At 51.6% G+C, this 16989-nt stretch overlaps 1 pseudogene; it reads left to right on the forward strand.

Annotated features, from left to right (window-relative positions):
* Positions 1-1842: 1842 nt before the first annotated feature.
* Positions 1843-9514, forward strand: LOC134422280 (protein ecdysoneless homolog; annotated as a pseudogene).
* The last annotated feature ends 7475 nt before the right edge of the window (positions 9515-16989 follow it).

The following is a 16989-nucleotide window of genomic DNA, read 5'->3' on the forward strand; positions in this document are numbered from 1 at the left end:
TTGGGCCCTTGATCCTCTCACAGATTGCACAGGTGTCAGTGCTGCACTGCCTGACAGGATCATTGATTGTGATCTCTTCTGCTTTATCTTCCACAGATAACACAGGAGAGTGGGTTGTTGTTCCACATTACGGCTGTTATCCATTGTAAGCTGTTCAGTGTTTCATTGCTGTGGATACAGGAATGCTGGAAGAATATTGTCTCCAATTCCTGAGACAGTCACTGCTGTCTGATTGGTTCCATCATGTGAATTCACTCATTTTTATAAAAGGCATCATTCATAAGACTCCCTTACCTTATTTATAACTGGCTTTTCATGAACTTTGACATATCTTTGTGTGACTATCTACAAGACATGGTGTCACTTTGGGATCTCTCTTTTTTGTTCTGCAGCTGCAGATGCATCTCTTTGAACAGGGGTTACAGGGCTTGCAAGGGTTGCAGGGTGAAGAGAGAGACGAGGATGTTGAATCCATGTTCAGAAGGCTTGATTTATTATTTTATGAGATATATTACATTATTTCTATACTAAAAAGAATAGAGAGAAAAGTTCTCCGAAGCTAGCTAAGCTAAGAATAAAAAAGGAAGGAATAACAAAGTTCTGTGTGCAGGCAGAAAGCAAGAACAGCTCTGCTGTGAGTGGTCAGTAAATCCAAACATCCACAGGAGACCAATCACGAATCCACCTGTTACATTCCACAGCAGCAAATAACCATTATTTACATTTGTTGCTGAGGCCACAGCTTCTCAGAAGGCAGAAAAATCCTAAAGAAAGGATTTTTCACAAAAGATATCTATGAGAAACAGGCTGTCTGCAGCCGTTCCCTGCACTGCCTGCTCAGCCTTTAGTCCCTTCTCTTGTTCCAGCAGGGTTGCTGTGCCTTCACCCAGGGCTGTCTCATGGTTTTCCTGTGTTTTCAGAGTTCCAGGATGAGATCTCTGGGCTCTGTCAAAAGCCTCATCTGAGCTGAGGTCCTGTGGTCTTTCCCCACCCTTTTGTGCCACATCCTCATGGCACAGGGCTGTGACCTGCTGAGGGCAAGGCTGCTCCTGCTCTGTGGCAATCAGACACAGCCCCAGGTGTTCTCACAGGAGCACTCCAGCAGTTTCCTGTGTTTGGGGCATCTCACAGCTGCTATTATTGAGAGATTTGTTTTCAAGGTATGTGAGGGAGACCCTCCCAATGGGGGTCTGGGCTCTGGCCAGGGGCTGGCTCTACCTGACTGGAAAATTGCCAACAAACCCAGATCTTTTCTGCCTCAAAACTATATTCAATTCTCTTGGACTTGGTAATTTGAGCCTATACCAATAGGACAGCTGGATCAAAATCTGTTAAACTTAAACCTAAGATGCTGCGAATTGAAGTACAGCTCCCTAAAAGCAGAGATGATGCCATTATGCCTGTAGAATAATTACATTGAATGAAATGAAATAGAACAAGAGTAAACGAGCCGATTAAGTCAGAACTGACCCATCTCTCGGGATAAAAGCCGGTTACAGGGATTTAATCGCGTTCTGTCCCACCGGTGTCCGGCCGGGACCGGTGCTCAGGAATGCCGGCAATGCCGGGAACCATCTCCCGTCGGGGACAGGGGTGACCGGGCCGTCCCGGGGCCCTGCTCGGTGCTGGGGGCAGCGCGGGCGGCAGGCCCGGGAGCGGGGCCGGGGGATCGCGACCGGGACCGCGCTGGGGCTCGGGGCGCGCCGGGCACCGGGGGAGCGGCGGCCACTCACGGCTGCACCGGTTTCCGCGCGTATCGCGATATCACCCTCAGCGCCGCCGCCCCGCCGCCGCCATCGCGCCGCTCCTCCCCGGGGGCGGAGCGCTTTGGGCCCCGGCGCGATGGAGGCGCTGCGGCGGCCGGCGCTGCCCGAGGACGCGGTGCGCTACCGCCTGTTCGCGGCGGCGACGGGCCCGGGCGGCGAGGCGCTGCTGCGGCGCTGCGCTGAGCTGGCCCTGGTGCGCTTGGCCCCGCTCCTGGCCGCCTGCGTGTGGCAGCGGCAGCCGTTCCGCCTGCGCTACGTGCCGGGCCGCGGTGAGCCGGGAGCGCCCGGGAGGCGCGGCGGGAGGAGCGCCCGGAGCGGGGAGACTGGGAGGGGGACCTGGCGGCCGGGAACCGCGAGAGAGTGAGGGGAAACCTGGAGATTGTGATGGGGGACCCGGCGGCCGGGAACTGAGGGCTCCTGAGGGGGACCCGGCGGTCGGGAACCGGGAGCGTGTGAGGGGAAAGCTGGGGGTTGTGGGGGGAACCCGGCGGCCGGAATTGAGGAGCGTCTGAGGGGGAACGGGGAGAGTCTGAGGGGGACCCGGCGGTGTGTGAGCGGAAACCGAGGGGATGTGAGGGGAATCCGCCGGCCGGAATCGAGGGGCCTCTGAGGGAAAAGCGGGGGGATCGTTTGAAGGGGATCGGGCGGCCGGGAAGCGGGAGCTTGTGAGGGGGACCAGGGAGTGTGTGAAGGACACCTGGCGGCCGGGAACCGAAATCTTTTGAGGGTAATACGGCGGCCGGGAATCGGCGGCGTGTGAAAGGGAATTGGGCCGTGTGAGGAGGACCCGGTGGCCGGGAACCGAGGGCGTGTGAGGGGGAACCGGGGAGGTGTGAGGAGATCCGGCGGCCGGAAACCAGGAGTGTCTGAGGGGGAACCGGGATCGTTTGAGGGGGATCCGACAGCAGGGAATCGGGAGAGTGTGTGTGGGGACCGGGAGAGTGTGAGGGGCAACCGGCGGCTGAGAACCGGGATCTTTTGAGGAGAGTCCGGCGGCCGGGAACCGGCAGTGTGTGGGGGGAACCCGGCGGCCGGGAACCGAGAGCGTGTGAGGGGGAACCGGCGGCCAGAAACCAGGAGCGCCTGAGGGGGAACAGGGATCGTTTTAGGGGGATCCGGGGGCCGGGAAGCGGGATTGTGGATGGGGGTCCCGGGGACCTGGAGCGTGTGAGGGGGAGCCGGCGGCTTCCCCGACTCTCGGTGTCACAGCACGGGTTAACCCAGTGAGGCATCTGGTGCCACCTCCCTGCTGCAGCCGGGCCGTCCCCGAGCACAGGACACAAGATTCTGTCAGCAGGGTCTGGGATATCCGCAGTGAGGGAGACTCCGCAGCCCGTGTGGACAATCTGTTGCTGGGCACGGCGTTGCTGAGCCGCCTCTCCTCTCTGTGCCCCGTGCAGGCGAGATCCCGGCGCACTTGGGCGGCACCGCGGTGTTCGGGGATAACGTGGAGGATGAGTGGTTCATTGTGTAGCTGCTGCGGGAGATGAGCAGGGAGTTGCCGGGGCTGGCAGCCAGGTAAGGCGGGTGCTGCTGAGCTGCTTTAGTGGGAGGGCTGCCAAGGGGCAGTGCCTGTGCTCTGAAGGTCCTGTCTTACCACTGCCCATCCTTGGAGGTGTTTCCCCATCCCAGACACGTTGGAAGTGTCCAGGGGCAGGTTGGATGGGGCTTGGAGCAGCCTGGGCTAGTGGAAGGTGTGCCTGGCTGTGGTAAGGGTGTTGGAACCAGGTGTTGATCTTTAAGGTCCCTTCTAACCTAAGCCTTTCTATGGGTTTATGAATATTTAAAAAAAAAAAACCCAGCAGACATGGATTCAGAAGTGTGCTGTTGTGCTCTGCAAGGCTTTTCCTGCTGAATTTCCAATTTGTCCTTGGCCAGTATTGATGATGATGGAGAGTTTCTCTTGATAGAAGCAGCTGATTTTCTCCCAAAGTGGCTGAATCCTGAGAACAGCGAAAACAGGGTGAGTAAAACTTGTGTACAGTTGGCAAGGGAGAGCCAGTGGCCTTTTCTGTAGCAGCTGGAGTTTTCTCTTGCACCTCTAGCCAAGTGGTCTGACTGCCTCTGAAAATTCAGAGTGCTGTCTGTCCCTGACTGTTGTTCCCTTCAGGAGCACTCGTGTATCCTCCTGAACTTTCAAGCTCTGCTAGAGGCATTTGGATGATTTTTTTTTTTTTTTTTACAATATTGTGGAATGTTTAGGCCAGAGGATTTGTTGCCCTCAGGGTAGGGAATGCTCAGGGCTGGAGTGTTGCTGTCTCTGTAAGGACACAGGCTTTGTCTGGTCCAGGTGAAATAATGAGCAGACACCTTCCCCTGGATATGGATGGCTGCTAATGGCAATGGATTAGAATGGAGGTCATTAATTTGGTCATTAGCAAAATTTGTTCAATTATTTTTCCCCTACTCCAAGATTCTTAAAAGGGCTGGAACGCAACACCAAAATGGATTGCGAGTGTGTACCTGGAGTGTCAGGCTCATATTTTCCTTTTGTTTGAGGGAACAGAGTAAGGAGGTTGAGAACGTTGCATTCAGGGCTTTTCTTAGGATCAGGAACCAGCAGAGGTCACATGTGACACCTGAAATGCTGCTTTTTAATGCCTGGGATGTTCTGAAGCAGTTAGGATATCTTGGTTCTCCTGAAGCACTTCTCTAGTTGAAGAGAAACGTGAAGCAGTTATTGTTGTTAAGGAAGCAAGATATATTTGATGAAACTTGTTGCAGTTCAGATGGGGATTTTACAGAATATCAAGGATTTTTCCTAATGCATTTAGAATGATGAAAGTTTATATTTGCTTGGGGATTTCAATGTGGAACAAGTGTTGTATAGCCTGAAAAGCAATTTATCAGAAAAATCTTTCTAAGATGTATTTTGAATGCAGTCTCAGGCACTGCCTGTAATATGGGTGCCTTCAAAGGCACTCTGGTGACCTGCAGGGAGTTTGCTGGCTGTCCCAGCCCAGTCCCGCTGCAGGGAGTGTTTGTTTCTGCTCTGGCTGTTGCAGGTGACTTTCACTCGGTGTTTGTATGCACAGCTGGTGCAGCAGCAGTTTGTTCCAGACAGACGCAGTGGATACACCCTGCCCGCCCCAGCTCATCCTCAGTACAGAGCCTGCGAGCTGGGCATGAAGCTGGGAATGATTCCTGGGGCATTTTGGCCTTGGCTCATGCATGTGCAGGGAATGGGTCCTTGTCTGGAGGTTGCCTGCTTGTCCAGAGAAATGTGAGCAAAGTCTGTCCCACCTTGAGAACCTCTTGTTGTTGCATCTTTTGTCTGCAGGCTCATGGCTTTGAAATGTTGTGCTCCAAGAGCAGCAAAGTGGCTCCTGATGCCAAGAGAAACGTGTTAAGGGGTCCTCTGTGGGAGAGATTCCTCAGGAGCTTGAAGGAGAAGGATTATTTCAAGGTCTGTGAGTATTTCAGTGTCTGTGGCTTTTAAACATTCCAGGGAAAACACATTTTAACCCTTGAACTTATGTGAGGAATTGCAGTGGGGCCAGAGCTTGAATCCTTATCTGGTGTGAAATGAATTAATGTGTTTAAATGTGCAGTTTGTTCTCCTTTGAAAGGAATTTATTTTGGAAATTAAAAAGGAAAAAGCAAGATGTGGGGATTGATTCATTCATCTAAAGCAAGGGGAGAAATACACTTGAGTGAAGAAAACCCCCATGTGTGATTGTGTGAGGTGTAACTGATTTCACTGGTTTTCATTTCATTTCCACCCCTCTAGAATTCAATATTCTTCAAGATCCATACATAACACCATAGACCCATCTGGGCCCATGCAAGTGTAATTTTTATGTGTGTGTGGTTTTTGTGACTTCTGGGGGTTTGGTGAGGTTCTGTAGAGTTTTTTTAAAAGATGCCTTTAACAACTTTTTTGAAGTCAATAAATTGGACATAAATTGACTCCTTACTTGAAGGTTATAAAATTGGACAACTTTATAGAGATTCTTAGGTTAATATCCTTTAATATACTTCAAGTACAGGAGAGCCCCTTTGCTCTATTGAGTTCCAAGTGTAGATGGCCAAGAGGTTTTAAATGTTCTGGTTCTCTCAGCATTTCTGTGTGACCAACAGTCACCCTTAGGAAGCCTGGAATTGTTTGGGTTCATGGCTGTGGCTTGCATTCAATAGGGAGAAATGGAAGGATCAGCCAAGTACCTGGAGCTGTTGCACATGGCAGAAGATCACTTCCAGCAATCTGTTGCAGTGCCAGAAAGGTGAGAGCTGCTTGAAATTCATGAGTGTCATATACCCTACAAATCCTGTAAGTGACCTTTGAAATCCTTGTCACAAACACCTGAACCCTTTTCTCCACTGCACATTTAACATGGGAGCTGTGGCCAGGACATACAAGTACTAATTCCTCTGGAATGCTCCACTGGGAGAAGTTCTGGCTTGAGTAACTCTTTTATCTTGGTTTTGTGAAATGCTGAGCTCTTCCAAGTGGATTCCAAGTGGTGACTGCAAAGCAATTTTTGCTTGGTTGACTGTAGAAAGTGTAGAAAAGTTTCATTGAAAAGCAGTCCCAGTGAATAATGAATACAGGGTAAAATGTCTCCTTTGCTCAAGGAGCTGGCTGTGGATTTCTCTGGAAGATAAAATCCAAAAACTAAATCACTACAGAAATATCTGAGGCTTTGCCAGCCCATAATATCTTGATGTTATTTTTTGAGTTTCCAGTCTGTGCTGGTTGGGATCTGGCAATCTTAATATTTACCAAGGCAAATGAAATGTAAAGGAAAAGAGCCATGACCAATGGGTTTGGAGCCATCAGCTGGGAATTGCAGGGACTGCCTGTGTCCTGTTTTGGCCAATGCTCTGGGTAGTGCTCTGGTACTTCCCCCAGATTCATTTCCCTTTTTGATGTGCTTGCACAGAAGGAAAATGGAAGAATTCAAGTGAAAACCTGAATGCAGAGCATGTGATCCCATTGAATCCATTTCAGTAAATTGAGTTTGGTTTTTCTTCCAGCTGTGATGAAGTGAGGCCAGGTGATGAAATCCTGGCACTACTACAGACAACCCCCATTGATCTGAAGGAATTGGAGAGAGAAGCAGCTTGTCTTCCTGCAGAGGATGGTGAGCTGGATGGGGGAATTATTCCTATTACAGATGGGTATTTGTGGGGGGAGAGGGGCAATGCTGACAGCTGTGAAGGGAGAGCAAATCCAGCCTTCCTCAAGACTAAACACTGGATTGGCTCTCCCAGTTTAGAGTGAGCCTTTCTTCCTCCACTGAGTGGCCAAAGGCTTCTCAGTGACTAGAATGGTCTCTCTGAGTTTGAGCTCTGCAAAGCAGAGTTTGTAAGTAGTGACAAGAAATCTGCACTCAGTTCTTCTCAGCCTCTCTGTGCCTTTGCTGTGTGTGAGCCAGGACCAGCACAAGAGCTGAACTGCAGAACTGAGCTGCAGGATGGTTGCAGCCCTGTCAGTCAGCTGGTTTGGGCCTGTGGGCCAGCAGGCTTGTGCAGAGTAACAGATCTGTGCTGTGTCCTTTCAGATGACAGCTGGCTGGATATTACACCAGGTGCTCTGGATCAGATGCTGAAGGAGACAAGAAATGAGTCCCTTCCTTCCCCAAAGAGGAGGAGCAAAACTATGACTTGGAAACAGTTGCTGAGAGCATGAAGGCTTTTGTGTCCAAAGTGTCCACGCACGAAGGAGCAGAAATGCCATGGTAGTAGCACCTGGAGTTTGGCTCTGGTGTGGAATGTTGCACTGTGCTGCAGCCCTGTGCTTGGTTCTGTGATGCAGAGAATCAGAGTTTGAAGGTGCTGTGCTGAGCAGGGCCTGAAGCAAAGGCAGAGCAGTGAACCTGTACTTGCTTTAAATCAGCTTGGTGCCACTCTGGCACTGGTGCAGGTTCAAGTGCTGCAAGCTGAGCTGCTCTCTGTCCCTCAGGTGGATTTTGTGGTCTTCAAATTTTTGCTCTTTTATTCCAAGAATTCTTCCACTCACTGTTTGATGTCTAATGCATACAGGCTTCAAACTTCTGAGGACTTTTAAATTCAAATGTCCCAACTTCAATCCTGTCTTGAGAGACATCATTATGGCTTGTGCCTGTGTCAGGCTTAGGCAAGCATAGAAGCTTCATTTCTTTAAAAATATTTTTATATTTCAGGTCATCTGATGAATCCCAAGTTACCTTTGATGTGGATTCTTTTACAAAAGCTCTGGACAGAATTTTAGGTGAGATTGCTTCTTTCTTTGAAACAAAAGCCAGCACTGATTTCTTTGCTGTTGTACTGACACCAAATCATGTGCAGGGGCAGACTCGGAGGAGCTGGATTCTGATGATGTGGATGAGGAGGAGGAGTTTGGTTTCTCAGATGAGGATGATGAAGAGCTGGATGCTGGGAATGGAAGGCAGGAGCAGAAGGTGTCTCCTGAGGAGCTCGTGGGCAGTATCAAGGCGTACATGGAGGAGATGGACCGTGAGCTGGCACAGAGCAACGTTGGGAAAAGTTTCAGCAGCCACAAGAGAGGGGTGAGTGTGCCTTGGGCTCTGATTTGCAGCAGTAATTTCCAAGCAGGAAATGTGCTGCGAGTGGCCATTCTGAGTAATGGGACTGGAACCTTCCCACGTGCAAGCAAAGTGTGCTGGACCTGCACCATCATGCATTTTTTATAAACTGAAACTTAGCTAAGCTTGGAATTTGCCCATCTTTTCCAAGGCTTAGTTTTAGTTTGTTCATCTTTTCCCTGTTTTTAGTAGTAGGGCAAGCAGCTGCAGCTTCACTTGTGAGTTCCTGTAGTAGTTTTCTCCCATAGGAAGCTGAGCCAGAACTCAGCAACACTTTGTGTCCTTCTCTTGGAACCTAATCTGGGTAATGGACAGTGGTGATTTTCAGCTGGCATGAGCATTTGGTGTCTGAATTCCTGTCTGTCAGGACTCAGGAGTGTACTGGACTTTGTTGGCTGCACAATTGTTGTCTCTTTTCTCCTGTGGTTTACCTTTTTTTTCCCTTAAATCTGCTCCTGCAATTTGATAAAGCTTTCTCTTTGTACTCCCTGCAGGCAAGTTCTGTTGGAGCAGCCCCATGTGAGAGTGCTGGCCCTGACTGTGGAGCTGAGGCTGCTGAGCTGGCAGCCCTGGATGTGGACATGAACCTGGTGGCAAACCTGCTCGAGTCCTACAGTGCCCAGGCTGGCCTGGCAGGGCCCACCTCGAGCATTTTACAGAGCCTGGGGGTGAATTTACCTGAGAGCACAGAGCTCACTGGCAGCTGAGCAAGGCAGGGAGAGCCTTGGCACCAGACATGGCTGCTGGGGAGATGGAGCACAGACACACGAGCAGGATGGCGGAGAAGAGGCCAAAGGTTTGAGTTTGGAGCATTCTGTTCATTATGTGTCACTTCAGCAGAGTGAATTCACCTGCAAAAGCTTCTGTTTGCACACTGTCTTGGGTGGAAATGAGATTTTCCCTGTGCTGACACAATTTCAGAAAACTGAAAAATTATGTCAAATGAATGACCGAAATCTCTGCCCATTTTCTTTTATTACAACACCTCTCTCCCATTTTTCCTTTCAGTGATCCAATTTGCCACATTTCTAAAATGTCCTTTTACCCATTGCTGAGTGGGTTCAATATCTGGGGAGCAGTTCTTGTTCTGAAAATGCTGCTGCCTTCAGCGGCAGGTGGGGAAATACCACATTGCAGGAAGAGTAATTGGATCAATTGTGCAAATATTGGCCAGAAGTATTTTTTAATTTTATTTCAATAAAAACAAAAATTACAACTTGACTACTGGATTTTTTTTTTTTAAGGTATAACTTCCTCAGTGCAGTATCAGTTCTTGGAGTGAAAGTATTTTTGTAATTGGTCATTTTCTGAACGAATTCCATTACTGCTGAATGTTGATATACAGCTACTGCTGGCATGATGTGAGCCCAGGCTGAGCAGTTTGGGGTTTTTTCAGTGAAAATGTGGCTGGAAGGCATGCAGCATGAGGCTTTCATGTGGAATGAACAATCTTTTCTAAATATGACTACTTTAGTTTCAACAAGTTAAATTTGCAATAAAATAGATAGAAATTCTTGATACACAAACACCAACAGTGCAGTCCTGCTGGATCTAAATCAGCTTCTTAATTTCTCTTTATTTCATTTTCATTCAGCAATTAATGAGTTGTCCTGCACTGATGTTGTGGAATTCACTTTGTCAGCAGTTCAGGGAGAGCACTGGCAGGTTGGACAGGGATTAGAGATGGACAGCAAGAGCTGGGAAGTGTGAAGAAGGTTCTGCTAAATTTCAAGGAATTTGAACTGCTGAGAGGTGAGAGACTCAGACAAATCTGTGGTGGAAAAATGGGGTTAACAGAGGCTTTTTTAATTGAGACAAGGCTAATGAGCAGTTGGTAGTGGAAAGCAGAGGTACTTGAACCTTGGGAAGGGTTGGTGTTTGACCAGGAAAGGTAATTTACTCTGAAAATACATAAAATTCTCTACTGATGAGTAGCTAGATCAAGTTTAGATACTTTAAAACATAATTGAGTTGAAGAACATGATCACATTGAACTGCTGTGTGGCCTGTGCTATAGAAAAGGTCCAAATAGATGGAGGGGCTCCCTTAGTGCACGAGGAGAACTCCTAAGCTGGGTTCAGAGCAAAGCTGCTCTTTTGCAAACACTCCAGCTGCTGTTGCTGCTTGGATAATCTGACTTTTCCATCAGTGGGGCTGGGATTTCTCTGGGGCTCTGCTCATGCCAACTCTTTCCATTTGTTCAGCAGCTTCCCAGTGGATCCCTGCAAGGCTCTGGGAGTGCTCCCAGGAGAGTTTGCCATGGCAGAAGAAGCATTTCCATGCTGCCTCTTCCTCTGCTTTGAGGTAACACACCAGGCATCTCCACTTTTAATTCTGACAGTGTTTTCAGTGAAGGAAGCCTGATGGATTAATTAGGGCAGACAAGTGGTGTGTGGTTCCCTTTCAATGGATTTCTGTCCAAGTGTATTCTGGAGTTGTTTAACTGGTTAATTTTCCCTTATTGTCTGTGTTTCACCTGGGGGAATCCCCATTCACCTGCAATGCTGAGGGGATCAATGGAAAGAAACCCTGCCTTGGCCATTATTTCAGGGCTATCAATGGATGGGGAATCCCCATTTTCTTGCTGAAATAGATCAGGGAACACCCTTTGTGATGGGATTTTATGGGTTTGAAATGAGAGCAAACCTTCAATTTTCATCATCTTTCAGTTTACATTGACAAGGAATCTCTATGTGCCTTATTTTTAGGGTTGAAATTGGTAGAAACCCGCACTGATTCCATTGAGGGATTTATATCGAGGGGCCAAAAAAGGCTGGAAAAAAAGAGACAAAAAAGGGCAGCAAAAAAAAAAAGGTGGAAAAAAAGTTGGTAGAAAAGGGGTGGAAGAGAAAGTCTCAAAAAGAGTTGGCAAAAAAAGGGCAGAAGAAAAAAATGGAGGGGAAAAAAGGGGCAAAAACTGGGGAAAAAGGCAGCAAAACAAGAGGCAAGGAAGGGCAGAAAAAAGCAGGCAAAAGGGCAGGAAAAATGGGAGGAAAAAGGGCAGCAGAAAAAGGGAAGAAGGGTTAAAAAATGGAGATGGCATAGTGGTGAAAACGTGGTATTTAAGAAGCAGGAAAGCTCTAGAAAGGTGAAGAGAAAAGGGTGCGAAACATGAGAGGAAAAAGGATGGGAAATATGAGGGGAAAAGAGCAGGAGTCCCAGAGACACCCCCAGAGCTCAGGCCCCCTCCCCAATGCCACAGACACCCCCAGGTACCCCCAAGAGAGCCCCTGCAAACCCCACAGACCCCTGGGCCTGGATTCCTGCAGGAACACTGGGGAACAACTGGGCTCCTTGCAGCGGGATGGAAACAACGGCCAGGGCTGGGAATGTGTGCCCACTGTGCTGCCAGGCTGGCAATCAGCTGGGTGGGGCCGTGCCATGGCAAAGGCTCCTGAACAACTGCCAGGTTTGTGGGCTGCAGCTGGAGCTGAGAAGCAAAGGGATTAGTCCAGGCAGGAGAACATCCCATCGTGGGGCACTGCTGCAAAGTGGGCATGTTTGGAACAGAGCCTCTCCTTCAGCAGGCCAACGCTGCCAGATGGAAATTGCCAAGGGCACGAGGCTGGCAAGTGAAGAGCAGAGCTGCTGTGAAGGGAGAGCTCAGTTCATTCAGAGAGATCACACAGGTCACTTGAGCACTGTTACAGTTGGGAAGCAGAAAATGAGAGATTTCCAGGAAAACCTTTGTAGTTTGGTGGGGAAAAGGAGTCGTGATACCCAATGGCTGCAGGGATGGTGATCCAAATTAGTTCTGAGCCGGCTTCCTTTATTTTTTAATTGGTGAGGGTCATTAACCTTACCTGCAGTTGTAAGGCCAAACAGTTTTGGAATCTATTCTAGTTTAATCTAGCTGTCCTCCAGGCTGCATACTCACAGCAGCCATATTGAACTGTCATATGATGTGTGAATTTGCTTGTGTCCCTATCCCAAATGTCATCCTTCCTGCGTTTTCAGCTTCTTTTTAACATGCTAGTAAATCTTCTGTGACCCTCTGCAGTATTTCCATGGGTAAAACCACTGAAGAGCACAAGCTAAAGGATGCTACCTCCAGCTGAGCACAGGGAGCAGTGGGAAAGGATGTTCTATCAGCATTTTCTGTCTCTGTGCTGATACTGTTCTCCCTGGGAGGGAGCTGGGAAATCCCTATTTCTGCTGCTGTGCTCTTCCTGATGTTTGTCATACGTGATGCAAACCCCAGTTTTCCCCCTGTAACGATGATTCTGGACATGTCTGAGTGTACCTGCTGGCCTTGGAAATGCCACTGATGGTTACTGAGGAGAAGGCAAGTCCCAGCATTTCTGTGTGGGAACGGAAACGTGTGGCCGTCCCTCAGTGCAGCTCTTTTGGTGACAGCGGTCGGTGGCCATGTCTGGTGCTGTTCTGTTATCATTTTTTCTTATGCCATTCTATTTTATTCCCTTCACACTTCCCACCCTTTCCCATTCCTCACTTCTTTCCCAGCACTGCCCCAATGGTCCCTGGGTGCAGCTCCTTTAGAGAACAGGGCCCGTCCCAACAGGCGGCTGCTGCAGCCAGGGCAGGGGCAGGGCAAGGCACATCACAACACTGGTGGTGCTCAGAGAGTGTTGGCTTTTGCAGTGCAGGCAGATCAAATGAATTCCAAGTGTCAGAGATTTCCAGCATCTGCTACTTCTCCCCTTTTTTCCTGCATGGATTTGACAGTCCTTCCTTTCCTCCCACAGAGCTGCAAAGCAAAATGCCCAGCTGCCCCATGGCCATCCCCACCACCTTGTCTCTCTTTCTCTCCCCTTTACTTGGCACCACTTTCTCCCTCCTCCTCCTCTCCCTGCCAGCTCCAGCAAAGCCATTTCCCCCACTGGCACCAGCTGCCTCCTGTCCCTCGCTCCCATTTTGCCCACTCTGAACTCCTGGAGCCGCCTGCCCGCGGAGCCGCAGCCGCCGTGGGGCCGGGCAATGGTGCAGGGAATGCTGGCAGGGATTCTGGGGCTGGGCTGGGCCAGGCCAGGTGCCCGGGGCCAGCTCTGAGCCTCTGCTCCTGCCCCTGTGCAGGCAACAGAACACAGCAGGAAAGGCTCGGGGCTCTCAAGAAAGGCAGCCAGAGATCTCTCACCCAACATGGGCATAAGAAGCCTGGAGTGGGGCCATTAATTTCCATTGAATGTATTATGAAAGAAATCCCAGCAAGGGAGTGAGTAGGCTGCCAAATCCTTAAAATGCACCTTCTCCACACTGTTCTCTCCTTCCTGGGCTTCACTTTATCCACAATTCCCTCCCTCTCTCCTCCCCACACAGTGACACAGAGGGATAGGGCTTACAGTCACATCATGTCACTGCTTCCCCCTCAGGGAGACAAATCTGTCCTGCTCTGTTGTCATCTTATCACAGGGGTTCCACACTGTTGTCTCCTTATGGCAGATGTTTCACACTTTCTTGGTGTTTTCTCCTGGGCAGCTCCTCAGAGCACTGACTCTTCATTGTTGACAAAGCAGCCAACTGACTCCAGTTCCCTTCCCAACCTGCCAGCCCACTCTTTCATAGCACTCTTCTTCTCATTGGTTACAGCTGTGGCCTGTTAAAATCAGGCCTGTTCCTAATCTTTGCTAATTGGCCCAGCTGCAACTCCTTAGGGGCAAGATTACTTTCTACACCATCTTTATTTTCTTATGTTCTATCCCCCTACACTGCTCCAGCCTGGGATTCCTCCCACAGGAGGACAGTCAGATCCTTTGTGACAGTGTCCTGGTTCAGGGCAAATTTGGACTGCGCTAGGGAAGCAGATTATTTGGCCCCTCCCTGCAACCAATCTGGGAGAAAATACCTCCTTGGAGAAAAGTGGAAAAAAACTATTTATTAAACAATAAAACCCCTTGCTGCTCCAAAAGAGATGACAAACTGAGAAAGTCCTCCTCCAGGCTGCAGTTCAGCTCACTGAGTCTCCCATCAGTCCCTCTGGGCTGGAAATGTTGTGCCCCAGGCCCAGCCCGGCAGGCCGCAGGTGTGAGCTGCTGCTGCTCTTCTGGGTGTTCAGTCCACAGCAGGTTCAAACAGGTCCAAAAAAAAGGGAAAAAGGCAAAAAACCAGAGTCCAGGGAACTTCCTTGCCTCAGCTGGCTAAACTAACTAAAAGCCAAGGAGAGCTCGATCCCGTTGTCTGTCCATCTGCAGAAAACACAGTCCAGGAGCAGGAATGTGGAGGAGTGAGAGCAGTATCTGAAAACAAAATGTGCGCTTCTTCTCTCCCGTCTTCACTCTCTGGAAGACGTCTTAAACACGCAAAACTTATTATTCAGCATAAACAGAAGAAGACGATTGGGGCTAAAAGCATCATATAGTCAACCTGGACAGACAGACAGACCATTCCCCACAGTCAGGCGCCGGATGCCAATAGTGGGATTCCTGTTCAGCATGTGTCAGCAATTCTTCCTCCTCTTCCGAAGACGGTCCAAAAGTGTCCCATTCTGGCCACTAGTTTACGATGAATTCCAAGACCAAAGGGGGATTTGAATTTCCCATTGGAGCTTATTGTTTCATGAGGGCAATGCCCTCACTGCAGGCAGCATCGGAGGCAGGATGGATTGCAGAGACTTTTCCTTTGCAGCCCCAGCCCAGCGCTGGCACTGGGGATGAAGAGGCACTGAGGTGACCCTGAGAGGAAGTGCAAGGCACAGGGCGCAGCTGAGGAAGGACAGCGCTGTGCTGGGCTCAGAGGTGAAGCTGGCACTGCCCAGCGTGGAGAAGGTCCTTTGTACAGCCCTTGTTACAGGGGAGCTTGGGCCTTGCTGCAGACATACGGCCGCTCATTGGAGCAGTTCTCACTCCGCAATCTCCTGTCGGCCAGGTACACGCACTGGGAACTGCCGAGGACAGGAACCCTGCAGGGAGGAGCAAAGGCAGCGCTGGCTGCCAGGGGAAGCCCTTGTGCCCCTGTGCCCCCAGGCCCCGCCCGGCTCCCCGGCACTCACCGGGAGCTGTAGCTGCTGCCGTCCCCCCAGTGCAGGCGCTCGCCCCGTCTGCGCAGCCCGAGCCAGTAACCGAAATTCCCACAGAGGCGGGAGAGCAAATCCTGCCAGGGAGAGAGGAGTGGGAGCTGCCCCGGCCCCTCGGGGGGACACGTGCCCGGGGCTGCCCCCGCACGCCGGGGCTCCTTCCCTGCAAGGCCCCGGCCCAGGGCTGCAGCCCCGGCCCTGCGAGCACCGAGCCCGGCCCAGGAGCGCCCCCAGGCTGCCCTCAGCCACCCCACAGCGCCCGCAGCCCCTCACTCACCATGGCCTCCTCATCCTGGGCAATGGCCAGGGAGGCATTGAGCTCGGAGCACCGTTCCTGACCCTGCTCCCACGTGCTGTAATCCCTTGAGAAGTAGTAGCAGACCCCCTTGTACCCAACCCAGCCATGGGGACAGCCCAGAAGAGACGGCGGAGTGGCAGGTGTGACTGTAACCTGTGGTGCTGCAGGGGGAAGAGGAGAAGGTCTGAGGATTCCCCTGCGCAGGGAGCAGGGAGCCCGCTCTGCCCCAGGGGCTGGGCCCACGCTGCTGCCCCTCCCTTACCTGCCAGCACAGCCAAGGCCGCCCCCAAAGCCAGCACCAGCACCAGGAGCAGCAGAATCAGCACCGCCGTGCCCACGGGATGGCACCTGAACCGTTCACCTGGAGCAGGAAAGAGCTGCTGGCTGCCAGAAGCAGAGCCGGCCCTGCAATCTGCTCAGCCCATGGCCAGGGGAGCAGAGCAGGGAGCCCTGAGGCAGTGTGGGCCTCCCTCAGGTGGCAGCCAGAGAGCCAAGAGCCTGGCCACAGGCAGGGACACAGCTGTGGGCACAGGCAGGGACACAGCTGTGGGCACAGGCTGCAGCAGGAGAACTGCACAGCCTTGGGGGCAGCTGGGGCTCTTGCTTCCAGCCACGGATGGGGCCCAGCAGAGCACGAGGCCTCTTCCAGACATCGGGAAACAGCCACACACCTGCCAGCCCTGGCCTTGGGAGGGGACACGGGCCCCTGCCTAGAGGGCACAGGGGTGGCCCTGTACTCACCCAGGAGTCTTCTGAGGTTCCTTTTGCCTTCATTGTTGGTTGCTGGTGTTCCCTGGGGAGCCAGGGGCTCCCTCACACTCCCATTTTTGGTGTAGAATCCATTCTCCACATCTGCACTCACTGCATGCTCACAAGTGGCATCCCCCTGCTTATGCCAAGAGGCTTCTTGGGCGCCAGGCAAGTGTGGAAGCGCGGCTGCTGGTCCCTCCTGGAAATGCTGGGGCCCATTCGCAACTCCACAAATGGAGCAGAATTCAGTCTTCTCCAGCTCACTGGCGCCATCTCTCTGCCCGGAACAAACAGCACCTTGCTGCGGAGACATCGGGAGTGCTGCGGGCAGATCCTTTGGGAGCTCGGCCTCGGGAACAGCTTTGCAGCCGCGCTGATGGCACCCTGAAAGGGACACGGTGAGAGGTCGCTGCTGGTGCCGGCCGTGCGGGGGCTCAGGAGGGCGGTGGCAGCTGTGGCTGCGCTGTCGCCGCTGCCCAGAGGTGCGGCAGCAGGTGCGGAGACAAGCGCAGCCTCCGGGAGCTGGGGCAGCACCGACCGCGGTTCGCAGCTGGGCTGGAGCCGCCCCCGAGCTCCGCCGCCGCCTCGCCGGGCTCCGGGTGCCGCCATCGCTGCTGAAGGAAACGAGCGCTCCGCCCGCCGCCCCTCCCATCCCGGTCAGAGCCCGCGGGCACTCGG

This window comes from Melospiza melodia, chromosome 9, assembly GCF_035770615.1.
Source record: "Melospiza melodia melodia isolate bMelMel2 chromosome 9, bMelMel2.pri, whole genome shotgun sequence".
Lineage (NCBI taxonomy): Eukaryota > Metazoa > Chordata > Aves > Passeriformes > Passerellidae > Melospiza > Melospiza melodia.